Source organism: Mus pahari, chromosome 15 (genome assembly GCF_900095145.1).
Source record: "Mus pahari chromosome 15, PAHARI_EIJ_v1.1, whole genome shotgun sequence".
Lineage (NCBI taxonomy): Eukaryota > Metazoa > Chordata > Mammalia > Rodentia > Muridae > Mus > Mus pahari.
Genome location: NC_034604.1, coordinates 54,279,652 through 54,297,718, shown reverse-complemented (window position 1 = coordinate 54,297,718; position 18,067 = coordinate 54,279,652). Strand labels below are relative to the sequence as shown.

At 45.8% G+C, this 18,067-nt stretch overlaps 1 protein-coding gene across 3 annotated transcripts in view; it reads left to right on the top strand.

Annotated features, from left to right (window-relative positions):
• The window catches only part of Smim3 (small integral membrane protein 3), a 52,977-nt gene that overhangs the window by 22,919 nt on the left and 11,991 nt on the right, over window positions 1–18,067 (top strand). The window contains exon 1 of one of the 3 annotated variants that reach the window (XM_021214943.1): window positions 4,028–4,613. The exons of 1 other annotated variant lie outside the window; for it this stretch is intronic. The gene's annotated coding sequence lies outside the window, so the exon portion shown is untranslated. Of the gene's footprint in view, window positions 1–4,027; window positions 4,614–17,881; window positions 17,909–18,067 lie in introns of those variants that run through there. One more of the 3 variants, XM_029547045.1, reaches the window with a different exon arrangement.

Genomic DNA, 18,067 nt, shown 5'->3' with positions numbered 1-18,067 from the left:
AAAAAAAAAAAAAAAAAGCAACATAAGGGAGAGCAAATTTACTTCTTTTGGGGGATGGCTTGTTCCATTTGGTGTGATTAATATACAATGCCATTCTGATATTATTAAGCTAATAGAGAAATGTGGAACATATCAAACATAGCTGATTAATTCCAATATCTCTGCTGCTTATATATCATATGGTAGAGACTAAAATACCAAGCCTTTAGTAATTTATCTGTCCAGGAAGAAAGCCCCAAAGTAGCTGTCATATAAAAACACATTAACAATTATATCTTTCTAAATTCTGGAACTGATTGTGAGCATTGAGGGTTATTTTTATTTTCTGTGGTATTTGGATAAAATGCAATGCAGTTTGCTAAGCAAGTACTCTGCCACCGGACAGTGCTTCCAGCCAGGGATGGGTCTTGGCAAGGCAGCATAGAATAGTTTTCAGAAGAGAACAGTCACCACCATGAGACAGAGACAGAGATGCCTGGGAACAGTGAGTGGTTGCAGCTATGGAAACTATTAACAAGACCAGTGACACTCTGTTATTAGATAAATGTAACTGAGGGCTCATGTAAGAACTTCAACTGTTTCTGAAATGAGGGAACTGGGCTGGTTTTTGTTGTTGGTATTTGTTTGTTTTAAATAATCAACAGGCACCACAGAGTCAACAGAAAGACCACAAACTTATTCTTATTTGATTGGATTACAAAGAATTTAAAGAATAGTCTTTACCATCTCTTGTAATAACAAAATGAATGTCATAAGACCAATTTCTCTCTCTCTCTCTCTTTTAAATTCCTTTCTTAATTTTTTATTTTTCGGGGACAGAGTCTCACTCTGTAGTCCAGGCTGTTTGGAACTGACTAGTAGCCCAGGCTGGCACCAAAGACTTAGCACTCTCTCTGCCTTGGCCTCCTGAGTGCAAAGGTCACAGGACATGACTGACTGTGTTTTATCATTTTAGTACAGAGAAAAATTTCCTACTCTTCCATTAACATAGCAATTAAGAATAAAGAATACACTTCCTCCCTCCCTCCCTCCCTCCCTCCCTCCCTCCCTCCCTCCCTTCCTTCCTTCCTTCCTTTCTTATTTTTTGAGACAGGGTCTTTCTATGTAGCTGAGACAGGGTCTTTCTATGTAGCTGCGTTTGTCCAGGAACTCACTGTGTAGAGCAGGCTGGCCTTGAACTCACAGAGATTACTTACCCCTGCTGGTATTAAAGATGAGCACCATTAGGCCCAACTGAAAAGTTTTATAAGGCTACTTAGTAGAAATACTAACATATTTCATCGTTTCACTTAAGATTCAGCATCTGCAGGGGCTGTAACCAACCTCTACCCCGTCTATGAACAGACTTTTCTTTTTTCTCAAGCTTCTATAAACCTCCCACTCAGTTTTTGTCTTTTATCATCCACATTCTGGCATATTCAGTTTCATTGATAACTCCAACCATATTTATCATATTTATAAACCTAATATTCATGTTTCAGTTCTTAGTATGGCTCAATAATCTCTATAAAGCATAACTCTTACCCAGCGTTTCTAGCTCCTGTTTCCTCACCGAGGTAGCTTTGGACAAGCATTGAGTATGAACTGTAGAACCATTAAGAGGGCCAGCAAAAGTTAAAAGCAGGGGCTGGAGAGATGGCTCAGCGGTTAAGAGCTCTGACTGCTCTTCCAGAGGTCCTGAGTTCAATTCCCAGCAACCACATGGTGGTTCATAATCATCTGTAATGGGAACTGATGCCCACTTCTGGTGTGTCTGAAGACAGTGTACTCACATATATAAAATGAATAATTAAAAAAAAAAGTTAAAAGCAACCATAATAAAACTTTCTATGGTGACCTGTCCCTTCTACAACATATAAGATAGAAGAGCTATATTGGTAAAACCCAAAGATTTTTCCATTCTCAAGCATACAGAAACAATAAACAAAGATGTGTGTGTGTGTGTGTGTGTGTGTGTGTGTGTGTGTGCGCGCGCGCGCGAGTGCACGTATGTGGGCATGTGTATGTATGTCCGTATGCCTGTGGTGCAGTGTTTTTATATTCTTGCTTCATAAGACATAAGTGAGTGGCCATGGCATATGGCTTGGGCTGGTGGAAGACACCCAGTGGCCTCCCAGGCATGTGCCCCACCTGAGCGGTAGCCACTATGATGTGTAAGTATGTGGTGGAGAGAAAGAGAAGCAGAGTGATTTGCACACTATGAAGAGAAGTGGAACTGGAGACTCGAGGGTGGAGGGGAATAGCCTGATGGGAGTAGCCTGTGCAGCCAGGCTTGACACGAAGTTGAAGTCCTGATCCCATGCTGCCACTAAGGCCATGTCTTGGTCTGTGTTTAACATGGCCCATATTATCGCCAAAGGCTATGCGGGTATCCCTGGTCTGGGCAGCCGCCTGGGACTATGGTGTATGTCCAAGGGCTACACCGAGCTGGCCCCACTTCTCACCAGCTGCAGCACTCAGGTGGGCCCTGTACCTCACCTGGGCAGCACAGTAGAGCTGTGTCTGATGGCGGGGCACTGGTGAGCCAGCCTGAAAGTCTGAGTTCAGGAGACCTGGCCTGCCGATTGCCAGCTGTTGTATTGGATGGGCTAGCTGGGGCAGTGCTAGAGAGCGTACCCTGGTGAGTTGATCAGCTCAGCTACCACCCAGGCCCAGGTCCAGGGCTTGGAGTTGACCCACCCAACCTCTATCCCATCTATGAACTACTGGAGCACATGAAGGGGCTGGTCCTACGGATCCAGAGCTGCAGGATCTTCATAATGCACACAGGATATCTGAGGGATGTACCAGAGGATGCTGTATAGATAGTGTAGCAGAGGCCAGAGGTCTGAATGAATCTCTATTCATAACCGTATCAGACAGGACGCATAGTTCCCATTTTACTGCTTTATAATTGAAGAAAGCAAGACATTTATGATTCTTTAGTTAATGAGCAGCATACTGCTAAATGGAAAAGACACCAGATTGTTGGCTCCAGCCCTAGTTCTTGCATCATCTCAAGAGTGAAACCTTCAGTTGTGGCAGGACACATTCAGTTACTAGTTGCCCACCTGAAGGACAACCCCCCCCCAAGCATCCTGTTCTAGTAATAAAGGAACATTCTATATCATGATTCCCTCTAACACTTAGAATTGGATTGCACTCATTCTGAGGACCACACACCTTCTCTGTTTTTTTTTTGTTTGTTTTTTGTTTTGTTGTTTTTTTTTTGTTTTTTGTTTTTTGAGACAGGGTTTCTCTGTATTGCCCTGGCTGACCTGGAACTCATTTTGTAGACCAGGCTGGCNTTGAACTCAGAAATCCACCTGCCTCTGCCAAGTGCTGGGATTAAAGGTGTGTGCCACCATGCCCGGCTACACCTTCTCTGTTGATCAATTCTCTTAGAATTTTCCTCCAGTCACTTTCCATGTTAATCCTTTGTTCTCATGGCCCTGGTCTAAGGCTTCTGGTAATGGCACATCATTTCTGCTGACCTCATCTCTGAGTCAGAGGAAACCGGGTGTGTGTGGGGGAGATAAAAGTCAAGGCTGATACCAGATCAAATGTCAGCCTGGGCAAGTCATTGTGGTTCTAATATGCATTAGAAAAAAGAAGAAACTCCAGTTTTTGAGGCATAGGTAGCCTCTGCCTGGGTACCCCAACCTCCCTAAGAGTGAGATAGAAGGAAATGCTATAGAATTAGAAGATGAATGGGAATCTGATGTAGTTTGTACCTTTAATCCAAGGCAGAGGCAGTTGGATCTCTAGAGGACAGCTTGATCTACAGAATGAGCTCCAGGACAACCAGGCCTCTCTAGGGAGACCCTGTTGGAAAAATAAATAAGAGGAATGGGTAAAAAGTCTTCCTTCACCCCGTGGATCATAGAGGACCATACAGTGGGCAGCGGGGAAGTGGGTCATTAACAGAGGGAGTGGCAAGTCTCTCACCAGAATTCTAATGGGGTGTTGATCACCTTGGACTTTTCATGTTATCACAAAATAAACAACGCGTGGAGGTGTGTTATGGCAGGCCATCAACTAGCTTTACACTCAGGCTTTTTACTCTGACTTCACAAGAGGGTTTGTGCAACTATCCCAGCTTAACAGAACGGAGAGGCAAACCAAGGGTCTTACTAAATATCTTACACTCAGGACTCTGTACCGCCTGCATCCAAACTACTGTTGGAAGGTTGTAGGCTAGCCCCTCTGTTTACCACACAGAGGGCGGAAGTCCCTTCGAGAAACGAAGTGACTAGTTTAAGGTTACAGGCTGAGTGTAATGCAAGGTGACCGCACAGTTCTGAGTCTCTCCAAGTTCCTTTCTTTACAGCAGCCCTGGGCAAGCTGGGAGGAGCGGAGCAGGCTTTGCGCTGAGGCTGGGGGCTCAGTCTTTCCGGGGCGGTCCTCAGCGGCGGTGCATTCCAGAGTCGTCCGTGCGTGGCGCACGGGGTGCTGAGCTCGCACACCAGCCGCTCCTGCGCGCTCCCGGGCTTGGAGTCCGAGCACATTCTCGGCGCTAGCGGGGCTGAGGTTCCAGAGCTGGGATTGCTTGAGGATCCCTTTCGATCCTAGGGGCCCAGAAAAGCACCGGTTACTGCTTGTAATCCTGACTGAAGATCGGGCTCGGATCTGGGGTGAGTGAGACCAAAGGGTGTCTTTTGTGGGGCTACAGCTAAAGGGAGCTCTCCGGGAATCTCGACTTGCCCTCAGCGTTGTACTTCTGAGTTTCTTTTCCTCATCTCGGTCCCATACCTCCACTCTCAGCTCTAAGTTCTAGCTACCTACAGTCTTTGACCACTAAGCCGACTGTGGCTTGGGTGGGTGAGCCCCGGCCCACTCGGAGATGGGTTTCTCTATGGGTTGCCTTGCCTTACCGTTCTCCCCGCGGACTCCGCCGCTCCTGGTTCCCGGGCCAGGTGTCCTGGCTCAGGGTGCATCTGAGCACAGCGCAGGGTTTGGGGCAGCATCAGAAACAACAGGTCATCAGGGTCTGAAATACCTGGAGTCGGTAGTTCTTAGGACTGCTGGGTTCTAGCCTAGGTAACTAGTAACTAGAGACATCTAGTTACTTTATCATCGCCTCAGCGAACTGTTTAGTCACTGTGGAATGGGGGTGGGGGGGCGCACCCTTTTTAGTCTTGAAGCAAGTGAAAACTCGGGGAAAGTATCTTGGAGAAGGACCTTTTTTCTAGACCCCCTTCTTCGGGTTATCTGGTCTGTTAGAAATTAGTTCCTGCATTACTGGTTCCCGTGCACCACTCAGCCTCTCTCCAATTCCTTGAGTGTAGTGACAGTGTTATCTGTTCTCATCTCTGAGGCACGCCCAGGACCTGGCACAGGGCCTGTTAGATAGTAGGCACTTGGGACAGTTCACGGAGTCAAGGATGGAAGGTGTGAACCATCCGACTCTGTGCAAATGTTGGGGAATTTTCTGATCGAGCCGTCTGAGTGTGCTTTTATGCAGCCCTGTTTGCTGATTTTCGTGACTAGCAGCATCCTGTGGCTGCGTCTCTGGTCTGTGGGCAGACCGTGAAAATACTCAAGCTGTTCAAAGCCCGAGGCTGCTGTGTAGAAGTGCTGTCCTTCACCTCTGAGAGATTGCCAGAGTATCTGCTGTGGTCTGCTGAGCGGCTCAATGGGTAAACAGTCTAAGGGAACAGAATGCCTCCCTAGGGTGAGATGGAAAGAGTAGTTTTCTGGGGACCAGGATCTCAGAGTTATGACTGGCGTGTTTCCTTTCTCCATATTCAGTCAGTCTCATCTGTAAAATGAGGAACTAGGGTGTGATGGATGCCTATTGGTGTGTGGTGACCACAGCATGTGTTCTTTAGGTTGTATAAGACACTCACTGCTGTCTGCATGCAACAAGGAAAGCCCAGCTGAGTTTTAGGCTATTACAGACTTATGTGGTAAGAACTGAAAAAGTCACAGTGTTTCTCTGTTCCAATCATATTGGGGTTGTGAGTCACACTGTAGGGCGACATGTCATGCTATATGGAGGCTCTGAAGCTGACCCCTCAGGACCTCAGAACTTTGGGTCTGTTGCACAAAAAAGTCTGGGGGTTTTCCCTCCTTCCCAGGAAGGGAGAGAATGCTGTCCAAGCAAAGCTGTGCTAGGGGTCAGAGCCACAGACCAAAGTATAAACTGGCTGGGCCGGAGGCTGGACCCCAGCGGCTGTGGGTAAGGGGCTTCCCCAGCTGGGCTCTCCTCTCAACTTAAAATCTGTTTCTTCTGTATGGATTAAAACAAATGGAGTGGACGTCTCCAAGGAGATAGGGCCTTACTTCAAGTTCAGTATAAAGACAGATAACCAGGAAACTCCTCACCCCCATGCTTTATAGGAGGGTGGTGTCTGAATGAGAATGGCCCCCATAGGCTCATATATTTGAATGCTTAGTCACCAGGGAGTGGAACTGTTTGCAAAGGGTTAGAAGGATTAGGAGGCCTGGCCTTATTGGAGTAGGTGTGGCCTTGTTGGAGGAAGAGTGTCACTTGGGGTGGGCTTTAAAGGTCTCCAAAGAACAGGCCTAGCGGGTCTATCTCTGCCTGCTGCTTACAGATCAGGATATGAAGCTCTCAGCTAACACCTCAGCAGCATGCCTGTCTGCTTCCTGCCATGCTAACTATGGACTAACCCTCCAAAATGGCAAGCCAGTCCCCAATTAAAGGCTTTTTTTGGATAAGAGTCGCCTTGGTCATGGTGACTCTTCACAATAGTATAACAGTAAGTAAGATGAGGAGTAAATGCTGGCACCACTGCACCCTTAGCCTGGCCACACATTCTGAATGATGGGATAATAATCTTACTTGACGTTGACTGGTTTAGGCTTCCTGTGATCCAGGCATAATTCTCAGCTTTTACACATATTCTTTCATTTAGTCTCTACCATGGACCTATTAGGGAAGGACTCACATTCCTTCCATTTAATAGTTGAGCAAACTGAGCTCTGGAGAAAAGTGAGTCATCCACAGTCGCACAGGATGTGGCCCGGTGCAGTGTGATACTGACACCAGACAGTCTGGACTTCAAACTTCTCCAAATCCTGTATCAACAGGGATCAACTCGTGCATTAGCTGCAAGATGACACCGGAGGAGTTAAATGAGACTCCACTGGCACGCATACTTGTGGATCACTGGGGACCCTCGGCCCCTTAAAGTTCTTTCTGGAGGTAGAAGGAGAACCTCTAGAAAGACTGGGGTATTCAAGGCTAAATGCAGAGCAGCCAGGAGGGGAAACGATCAGAATTAGAACCGCCTGCATATTAGATAAAGGCAGGGCTGACTTAAACTGTATACTTACAGTTTTGATTATATATAGATATAGCGTCATTATCCATTGATTTGGATTCTGGTTGTTTGATTGAATATGACCTACTACTATACAGGATCAAGGGAAGGGAGCAGCAGAGGGAGGAGGAGAAAGAGAAAAAAGAAAACTGTATTTTCTGAATTAGTTCTAGTCAATAATGACCAGTGTCTGGTATGTGTTGCTATTCCTGACTCCTGCCCCAGGCAGACATTGCTAATCAGCCTATTGTACTTCACCTTCTCAGGGCCTGAAATCTTTAACTTCTTTCTTGGTCTCCTAGACTTCACTCAATGGCTCTGAGGTGTGGTCAAGATAGTAACCAGTGGGAATACCAGAGCCCTGTCTGCCCATCACCATCGAAGACAGAACAGGGCTTTTGAAATCATTACCCCTTTTTTCTTTTAATCTTATTTTTAGAATGTAAAAAATGCTGAACTTTTTTTATATTGGGTCACAGAAGACTGTTTTCATGCAGGTGTGTTCTATGGTATTGTGAACACTTCTCCCCTGTACCCACCCCTCTCTGGACCCCTCACTCCTCCCATCTCTTTTCCTTGTTCTCTTAGGCAATTTGGCTTCTATTTCTGGGCCATGGGTACACATACAATGTATTAAAGTCTTGTATCCACACATGGCAGAAAGTGTGCTATTTTTGTCTTTAAAACGTTTGGTTTTTATTCATTTGTATATGTAAACACATGTACCCGTGAATGTGGGTACTTTGGAGCCAGAGTTATAGGTGGTTTTGAGCGGCCTGCCGTGGGTACTGGGAACTGAACTCAGGTTGTCTGTAAGAGCTGCAAGTTCATCTGCTAAGTCGTGTCTCCAGCCCCTGGTGTTGATCACCCTGAGATTGCATTAATTCACTTCGTATGATTATCTCCAGTGGCATCCACACTCTATTCTTTATTTCACTCTTTTCTGCATTTTTATTAACGTTCTTCTACCGTAGAGCATCCTGGAACAGGGGATGGGACAGAGCTGTGTGGGTGGCCAAATGGCAGCAGCGTGCACTGCCCATTTTCGAGAGCAGGCCAGACCCTCAGAATTTGTCTTGTCCTTTGTTTCTAGTTTTTGACTGATACCCAAACTGGGGTACAATCAGAAAGAGGAATTTACTTAGGATCTAATCATGCACCATTAACACTTTGCTGTGTGAAGGGCTGGGGAGAGAGCTCCCAGAGAAGCAGTCCTCATGTAAGCATGAGGCCTTGGGCTTGATTCCCAGAGCATACAGAAAAGGCCGGAAGGGTGGCACGTGCTTATAAGTTCAGCACTGGGGAGGTGGAGACAGGTGGATCCTTGAGGTTTGCTGGCATGTGTACACATTTGTGTGCATAGTTACAAACCTGTGCACATACATACAACATTAAAAATAAAATAGGAAACTGGGCTGGCCAGATGGTTCAGCTGGTAAAAGCATTTGCCATGCATGCCTGATGACCTGAGTTTGATTCTAGGAACCCATGGTGGGAGGAGAGGACAGAGTCCCCAGAGCTGCTTATTTCCCACACATGTGTGCTATACTGTGGCACACACAGTCCCCCTGTCCTCTAACAATAAATAAAAATGTAAAGAATAAGTAAACAACAACACCCAACCAACCCAACCCAACCCCCAAATCCTTCAAATCCAGTTCATGAGACTTACGTCTGGCAGCTTTGGACACTTGAATTCAGTGATCGATAGCTCCATAGGTCAGCATCTGCTCGGGTGCCGAGAGAGTAAGGTCACACACCAGCTTGGGTGCCTGACACCATCAGGTCATTGTTCTGGAGGCTCTAGGGTAGAAACATTTCCTTCCTTGAGTTATTGGCAGAATTCACTCCCTTTGGTTGTGGGCCTAAGATCACCATTTTCTTTTGAGCTGCAAACAGAGGGTCAGTCCTTGCTCCCAACAGGTACTGCAGCTTTGGCTGTCAGCCGCCTTTCTCTTCATTCAAACCAATAATCAACAAATCTTGTCTCACCCAGTGGTTCTCAACCCGTGGGTTGTGATCCTTTGGGGAGTTGATCGGCCCTGTTACTGGGGTTACATATCAGATATCCTGCATGCCAGATGTTTACATCAAAAATCTTAACAGTAGCAAAATTACAGCTATGAAGTAGCAATAAAAATAATTTTATGGTTGGGGGTTCCCACAACGTGAGGAGCTGTATTAAAGGGTCACAACATTAAGAAAATTGAGAATCACCCTTTTCTAACCTTCCCCTTGACTTTTAAAGTGTTCCTGTGATACATTGGGCCCACCTGGGTATTCTAGGATGCTCTCCCATGTCAATGCCCTGCAGATGAACCACATCTGCAAATTCTCTTGCCTTTGTTCTCATGGCCCCACCCTGTGAGTCCTGATTCCTTTTCAAGGGGACCAAGACAACGAAATCTTTGGGGGGGGGCATTTATCTGCATGCTGTACATGTGAACCATTCTTGGGAAGGTGACTGGTTTAGTATTGCACAGTGAGGCAGAGGCTTAGCACCCCCACTCTGTGCTCTGCCTCTGTCACAGAGGCCCTGCATCCATGGAAAGACCCCATGGTCAGCCGGCACAGCAGTACTCAAGTCACTGGCAAGTAAAGACGGATGGCCCCGTCTTAAAGAGGATGCTGTGGATCTGACCCGAGTTTTCTCTTCTGCCGACTTGCTCTTGGTTTCTGAAGCGGACTGGCTGGTCAAATGCAGTCTACATTCCGTCTCAAAGGGCTCTGGCTGCTGTTCTGGTGTCTGAAATAAATACCCTGTGTTTCTCCATTTTCTAGCCACAGAGGAGCAGAAACCCAAGCCATGAGCAGGTCTGTAGTCCATTAGGAATTTTGGAGAAGTAAGGTCAGTCTGGGTGAGACAGGAACAGAGTGCTCCTCCAGGATCTTGGAACATTAGAGAAAGGTTTCCGATTTGATTCATGTCACACTTTTGTTATTTTGTGTGCTTCGTTCATTCCTGCCTTCCTTTGGCTCATTTACTTGGAACAAATTTCCCTGGTGAATTGATAATGCCAGGCTGGCAAAAGTTTGAGGCTAACTATTACACAATGGGAAGGGAGCTGCCAGTTCCAAGATTTCCTAGGTGGCTGGGGCGTCCTCATGCTAGACATGGTATGGGAAGCTCCTCTTCTTTCACCAGCCTCCGGATCCTTTCCCGAGAGCAGAGAGAGGCTCACACTGTGGGCACCATCCATCCATGCCCCCTTACTGTTGTAAATTTATGCCCACCAGTCCAAGCCTGTTGGCAAGAGGAAATCCTAGAGGACTTGATTCTAAAAGGCTGGTGAGTCCCCTGTTAGGGACAGGGTGGACTTGGAGAGAAAGGAGCCCCCATAGTCCTTGAAATTACTGTGAAATCCCATGAGTCTCAGAAAATGATGAAATCAGAGGCTGAAGTTTATTTTGGAGATATGGCCCAACTCAGATGACTATTGAGACTTCTGTAGGAGTCAGGTTTCTTTTTGGATGTCTTCTGCTAATTAAGTTCCATAGATTGGACCCAAATGTGACATACCTAGTTTCCCATTTGATTCTCTCTTCAGTCTTACATTATTGATCCCGTGATGTGCTGAGCGCTGTGATAGATGTTGAAGATGTGGCAACAGACAAAACACAGGGCTTCCATTCTCCTGAGCTTTCGTTTGGGGAGATCAAAGGGATAAGGCTTTAGCCTGTTAGGTATAAAAGCCAATAAAAGGGAGTCAACCAGGGCTGAACAAGCTGAGGTTTAGATTGTGATGCATGCATGCAGGGTCTGGGAATGTGGATGGGTTGGTAGAGGGCTTGCCTACCATACACGAATCCCGGGTTCAATCTCCAGTACCTCACAAACTCAGAATAGTATGGAACATGCCTGTAACCCTAGCACCCAGGAGGCAGGTGGAGGCAGGAGGATGACCTTGAAAAAGACTAGTGAGTTTGAGACCAGACTACTCTGAAACCCTGTCCCACATAAACCAAACAGAGCAGCTGGGATGGTTCATACCAGTTAAAGAAGCTTGTTGGGCAAGATGTGCAATCTGAGTTCAATTCCTGGAACCTGTCCATGGAAGGTGGAAGGAGAAAACAGACTCCACATATTTGTCCGTTGATCTCTATGTGATTACCGTGGGACATGTGCCCCATTATTGTGATTTGTATGTGTGCACCCACACCAACCAACCAACCAACCAACCAACAGCCTCTTGGTTGAAATTGTGTGAAGAAAATAAAATTATGAGATAGAAGAAATAAAAAATAATATAAACGATGAGATAGAAGAGTTGGTGAGTATCAGTGGTATTTTAATAGTGGGAGTCTAGAAAAACGTTGGGACATTTCAGTAGATTGAACCAGGATTTAGCATTCTAAGAAGAGAGCAAGAGAGACATGCAAGGAGGATAAATTGGTGGGTGCCAGGCATTTGGTACCCTAGGCTGAAGATAGTGGTGATAACCCTTTTTCATAGTTGGCTTGCTTTCTCTATTTTAGACACTTCACCCTTCCTTGACACTCTCAACAGCTCTTTCTTAGGATAGAGCCTCAGAGAGGGGTCCTATAAGAGGCAAGGTACTGGTGAATCCTTGTAGTGTTCCCTGGTTCATTTTCTGTTTTGTTGGCTTTTTTTCTTTTAGAACAGAGTCTGTACATAGCCCTGGCTGTCCTGGAACTTGCTATATAGATCAGGTTAGTCAAAGACTCACAGATCCACCTGCCTCTGCCTCCGAAGTACTGGGATTAGAGGCCTGCATCATGATGACTGGCCATCATTCATTTTCTGAAAGGTATTTGGAGTCACACATCTTCAGCCACTTGCAGTACCAGTGACTCAGAGCTGCCTCCTCTCAGCTCCATTCTGGTGGACAAGAAACAGCTGCCACACTTCGCAGAGTTCTGGCACCGCTGGATGAGGGCCACACCTGCAGGATGCCACCTGCCTCTATCTGCCTTGTTCTTGCTGTGGGGTAATTAAGCTTGCCTGCTAGCAGGAAGTAATTTCTTTTATTGCCTCCTTCCTCAGCAAGGTCCTCGGTGGTAAAACCAGTTGGATAACCACTGGCAACCTCTCAAGTGCTAACTCTTCCCATCTGTTCAGACGTGAAGGGTCAACTGCTTCAGTGGAAGGTCAAAGCTTGGGACAGACCATGAAAAGTTATCAAACTTATCACTGTGGTCGCCTCCTCTGGACTCAGATCAGTTTAAGACCTACGTTGCCCCTAGCTAGTGTTAGGGCTTCTGACCTCTTTGCAAAGCGTCTCCTGCCCACCCCGCTTTCTGTGTTCATTTGGTTAGGTCAGTGCTTTCGTATGTCAGCTCTCTGTTACCACCACACCCGAGATAATCAAGTTATAAAAAGAAAAGACTTGTTTTTGGCTCGTAGCTCTGGAGTTCATTCAACACCATGGTCAGGTCTCCAAGACAAGGCAAATGACAGTGTGGTGGGGCCAGGCTGCCCACTTCATGACAGGTGGGAGATAGTTTATTAGCATTCCTTCTAGGCTCCGCCCCACGGTTACCTGGCAACAGCCAGTGATGCCTGGCTTACTATAAAAGGGACTGCTTGCCCCCTCCTTGCTCCTTGCTCTCTTACTCTCTGCTCCTTCTCTCCCTGTCACTTTTCCCCCTTGCCCCTCCTCCTCCTCCTCCTCTCTCCAAATGTTCCTGGCCAGCTTCTCCTCTCTCTGTCTCTGTCTCTCTCTCCTCACTTCTCAACTCCCTATTCTCTAAATAAACTCTATTCCATACTATATCTATGGCTGGTACCTCAGGGGGAAGGTATGCCTCAGCATGGGCCCACAGAGGCACCCCCTTCCACCTCACCATACCGCACTCTATCAAACACATCCTGGCTCTTTTTCTTTTTCTTTTTCTTTTTCTTTTTCTTTTTCTTTTTCTTTTTCTTTTTCTTTTTCTTTTTCTTTTTCTTTTTCTTTTTCTGTTTTTCTTTTTCTTTTCTTTTCTTTCTTTCTTTTATAAAACACAACATATTTTAAGAAAGTGGGGAGAGAAGAGGTCGGGGGACTCTGTCCCCTCAGGACACTCAATGGATCAGAAGACCTCTCACTGGGTCCCACCTCTTAATGTTTCCACCACTCCTCTGTAGCACCTGTGCATTTTAGGTTCCACAACAGTGGTGGTTTATGCTCACTAGATCATTTGGCTTCCACCACATCACAAGGAAGGCGTTAGTATTCTGTCATACTCTGCTGCAAGTGGAACTGCTGCTGAGAGAGCAACAGCTATCTCATTTGTCCATGTGTCTAGTCCTATTCCTTGGTTTCCAGTATTAGTCATATCGCCATCACTAGTTATCCAATTAGGTTGACTGGCTGACTATGTCCGTTTCCTACTTGGACCAGAGAAATAGGTCAGTTTATTAATTGTGCTGGCTGATGTAAAAAAAATCATTATTTGGATCGTCGTCTGTCTTAGTTGGCTTTATAGTGATATAACAAAATATTCAAGGATGCTTTGGTTGAAAAAAAAGTTTATTTGCATCACAGTTCCAGGGGTTTGAGAATGTGACACTGACTTCTGACAAGGGCCTCTTGGTGGCACTCAACTCTTGGTAAAGGAGAAAGGGAGATGTGTGTACCAACATGCTAACAAGCATGTGGCATATGACCTTGCTATGTAATAACCTGGTTTATGTTAATGAGCCCACCGTGAGGCTGGCCTAATCCCTCCAAGGTGGTGTCCCCTAACTTCATTTATAACCTGCTACCAGGCAGCACCTCCTCTCAGCGCTGTTCCACTGTCCCACCTCAGAGGCAGGCTAGGTCCGAGTTGCAGAACCCTCTTGTCATCCTTGTTCATAAAGTAGAAGTTCTCTGCAAGTCTGGGAGGAGGGGAGGGAGTTTGCTTAGGTTAATGGTTCTTCACGGACAGGAATTTCCAATCATGATAAGAATTAATATTTGTAGAGCACTTACTCTGTGAGAACAGTGTTGTGTGCTGTGTGCGATTATCTCAGATAAATTCTCTTAATCCTGAGGCAGATTAAGTTTCCCCCATATTTGGTTTTGTTTTTAGCCGAGTAAACAGGAGATGAGGAAGTTCAATTAGCTTACTTAAGGTTGCTTGGCCAGAAAGTGCTGGGCCCACATTTCAGCAAAGCTGCCTGGCCTCAGAGCCTGGGTTTTAGCGCCCCTCTGCAGTCTCATGAGTGGAGCAAAAGGTCCTACATTCTTTGGTTTTTAAAGTACTCCTTGCACTTGGAAGAGTTCCCATAGCTCCATCTAAACAGAAGATCTTCCGGCTTTGTTGAGTTCAAAGTGTTTATTCAGTGTCTACCGAGTAGAGAGGATGTTCTGTGTCAGAGAAGCTGTGCTAGGCCAGAGCTGAAGCCCAGGCGAGTGTCTGCTCTTCTCCTAGTGCCTTGTCTATGTAGTCACCGACTCTTCCCTACCTCCCTGTGCCCTTGGAACAGTCTCTCACTCAAGCAAGAATTCTCTTGTCTCTCCTCTCTTCTCCGATGTTCTTATTCTCAGTGAAGAATAAGTAACTTTAGTAGATTTGTATTTGGGCCCTAAGCCCAGTATGGGACCACAAACACCAGGGGTTCTGACCCAGCATTTCTTTTGTTTTGTTTGTGGTATATGCATATTTGTTCCTAGTAAGCCACCTTCCTTCCCATCTGTGACACCTCTGGGGCTCTATACCTTAGGCAGCTTGCCTTAGCCAACTTCCAGATGCTTTTACACAGCTGGAAAGTGAGGTTAAGAAAATTGATGGGTATGTCTGCATCACAGTGCCTACAGGGAACATTAGGAGGAAATATTGTAAGAGTCAGAATTCTAGGAAGTAGGCTCTGTCTGTCTTAGTCATTGTTCTATTGCTGTGAAGAGACACCATGACCAAGGCAACTTATAAAAGAAAGCATTTAACTGGAGCCTTGCTTACAGTTTCAGAGGGTAAATTCATGACCATCTTGGTGGAGAGAGTGATGGCGGGCAGGCAGGCAGGCAGGCAGGCAGGCAGGCAGGCAGGCAGGCAGGCAGGCAGGAAGGAAGGATGCTAGAGCAGTAGCTGAGAGTTTACATCTTATCTGCAAGATGGAGGCAGTCAGATTGAGACTGGGCCAGGCACAGGCTTTTGAAATCCCAAAGCCCACCTCCAGTGACACACCTCCTACACTTCTTAATCCTTCCTCAACAGGCCACCAACAGGGAACTGGGCATTGAAATACATTAGGGGACATCATTCCAGCCACCACAGTCTTCATGGTGGTGGTAACAATGCATGCCTTTAATACCAGTACTTGGGAGGCAGAGACAGTTGCATCTTTGTGAGTTCCAGGACAGCCTGGTCTAAGAGCTAGTTTGAGGACAGCTAGAGCTACATAAAGAAGGGTTGCAGGAAAAAAAAAAAACCCCAAAACCAAAAACAACAACAGAAAAACCCACTGTACCATTAAGAACAGATCAATGCCAGTATCAATGGACATGTTATGTGGAAGGCAGGAAAGTTGGAGGGGTCCCACCTCTAGGCAAAGAACTTCAGGCAACTATTGACTATTGGAGTAGGAGGGTTTGCCTCTCCTGGGGTGAGTCCATCATTGCTGGTCCAAGGAAGCAGAGTGGTCAGCCTTGAAACCAACAACAAAGACAGACTCAGTAGGTTGCATTTATGCATATTTGTGTACACACACACACACACACACACACACACACACACACACACACGGAGTGAATCACGTACTCTGGTGACTTCCTGTGAACCTTCTCCTAATGAATAAAGATTTCTAGGAACCAATCCCTGGGCGAGGAGTAGGCAGGACTTCCGGTGGGAGAGGGTGTGGGGAGGCAGGAGAAGAGGTCTTGCTTTTGGACAGGAGACAGGTGGAGGTCAAAATGCAGGTAGTGGAGACCCCCGGTTCAGGTGGTGGATCTGCTACTGGAGGATTTAACTTAGAATGCCTTACAAATTAGGGTGCTAGTTGCTGCGCCCAGTGATTGTGTTACCTGTTAATTCTGAACTGAGTTTGTGTGCTGTTTTCCTTCAGGAGGTGACTCAACTGGGTTCCAGAGAGAAAGGTATGATGGCAAAGCATGGGTTTGCGAGAAGTGCACCCCACAAGGCCATGGGAATTTGGAAGGGTGGGAACTTAGCGAGTCAGGTGGAGGGATTTTGGAGCTCTGGGTCAGAGTCTGACGAGATGAGAATAGGCTGTGGCCGGCCTACCTGCCGGTGCACTGCTGGCAAAGTGTGGATTGATTCTTTTAATATTTCACTATGTATATATGTGTGTATATATATATATATATATATATGTGTGTGTGTGTGTATGTGTATATATATATATGTATATATGTATGTATATGTGTATGTATGTGTACACACATACATACACATATATATACACACATATATACACACATATGTAACAATAAAGATATATATATATATATATATATACATGTATGTATGTAACAATTAAAGATATAGTAATGATAATAAAAGAAAAAGGCTATCAACTTGAAAGTGGGGGACATGGGAGGGATTCAAGTACGTGTAACTAGCTGGAAGGGGCTGTGTGGAAGAAAATGAGGGGGAAAGTAATGTAATTCTATTTTAGTTAAATATGTTTAAAAAAACAAAAACAAAGAAAGGTCGTGGTGTCATGCACCCTTAACGTGAGCACTCAGGAGGGAGAGAGGCTGGCGGACTCTGAGTTGAGGCCGGCCTGGTAACACAGTAGTCAGGCTCTTTCCTTGTCTATCTCAGGTTGCTCAACCACCACGGTCTCCAGCAGCCTCTGCTCTTGAGGATCCCCAGCTCCCATCTTAAAAAAAGATGGCAGAGGGACAGGTAACACACACCTATAACCCCAGCACTCTGGAGGCAGAGGCAGGCAGATCACTGGGAGTTTGAGGTTAGTTTGGTCTACAGAGTGAGTTCCAGGACAGCCAGGGCTACACAGAGCGACTGTCTCAAAAAAAAAAAAAAAAAAAAAAAAAAAAAGGTGGAGGAATGGGAGCTGAAAAGATGGTTCAGTTTTAAGAGCACTGGCTGCTCTTCCAGGGAACATGAGTTCAATTCCCAGTACCTACTGGCAGCTCACAACTGCCTGTAGCTCCAGCTCCAGGGGATCCAAGACCCTCACACACACATACATGCAAGCAAAGCACTAATGCACATAAAATAAAAATAAATAAACCATTAAAAATAAAAGTAGACAATTTAAAAATAAAGGAAATAACTTGCCCCAGTCACACCACAAGTTAGAGGGAACTGAGACAACCTGGCCTCCCAGTTTCCAGTAATTTGTTTTGAATTCCTCTGTGCTCTCTGTCTGTCTCTGTCTGTCTTTGTCTCTCTCTCTTTCTCTGTTTCTCTCTCTCGATCTCTCTCTCTCTTGCTCTCCAGACCCCATTGGCCTTGAACTTAGAGTTCTGTGTACATCTGCCTACTGAGTGCTGAAATTAAAAGCCCATGTGATTACACCTTTTGTTGTTGTTTTGTTTTTTGAGACTGTGCTTTGCTATTGTAGCCCTGGCTATCCCGGAACTGGAACTTGCTATATAGACCAAGCTGGCTTGGACCTTTGGTAATCTTTTTTGGTTCTGCTCCTGATTGCTGGGATTACAGCATGATCCACCAGGTCTGTCTCCCTTCATTTCTTTGGTCATCATTCACCCCGTGTGAAGTGAATGGTAGGTTCCATGTTTTACACTGCGTGCTTTCTAAAGTCTGCACACATATCTAGAACCCATTCATTTCATCTCTAGAGAACCATATTGGTTTTTCTATTGATTTCTAACAGATTATCACCAACTTGGTGTTGAAAGTAACAAGCTTTTTATCTCAGCTTC